General features: G+C 33.9%; 1 protein-coding gene across 2 annotated transcripts in view; it reads left to right on the top strand.

Annotated features, from left to right (window-relative positions):
• The window catches only part of LOC119585593 (NAD kinase-like), a gene marked incomplete in the record, with an annotated part of 62,004 nt that overhangs the window by 54,562 nt on the left and 6,997 nt on the right, over nucleotides 1-445 (top strand).

Below are 445 nucleotides of genomic sequence, written 5' to 3'. Positions count from 1 at the left end.
CATAAAGATGAAACAAACAGAATTCAAAACTTGTGAATACAAACATGGTTGTTCACAGTGCACAGATAAACTAGGGGTGCTTATTATTTTTGGTGAATAGATCAACTAAGGTAAAACATACTTCAAAACTGTAATAAAAGAAATGTGAAAGAAGAGTGGTTACTAGGGGATGTGTGATGGACTGGGGAGAAGGGAGGTCACCGTCATGAAGTATACAGCTCCAGGATGAGTTAAGAAAGAAAAAAACATAGTTTTAGAGGATAAGAAAGGGTCAGTAAGAACAGGAAATCATAAACTTAGGTAAACGTTTAAATTTAAGGTAGTAAAAGCATCCCTAGGAATTTTCCTTAATCTTCTCAATATTAGTCCATTATCTTATTGAGAATATAATATATATGATTTGATTAGATTATTAATGCTTCCCAAGGGGGACATACCCCGTAGA

Source organism: Penaeus monodon, chromosome 20 (genome assembly GCF_015228065.2).
Source record: "Penaeus monodon isolate SGIC_2016 chromosome 20, NSTDA_Pmon_1, whole genome shotgun sequence".
Taxonomy (NCBI): domain Eukaryota; kingdom Metazoa; phylum Arthropoda; class Malacostraca; order Decapoda; family Penaeidae; genus Penaeus; species Penaeus monodon.
The sequence above is the reverse complement of the archived record's forward strand: the minus strand, read 5'-3'. Positions and strand labels throughout refer to the sequence as shown.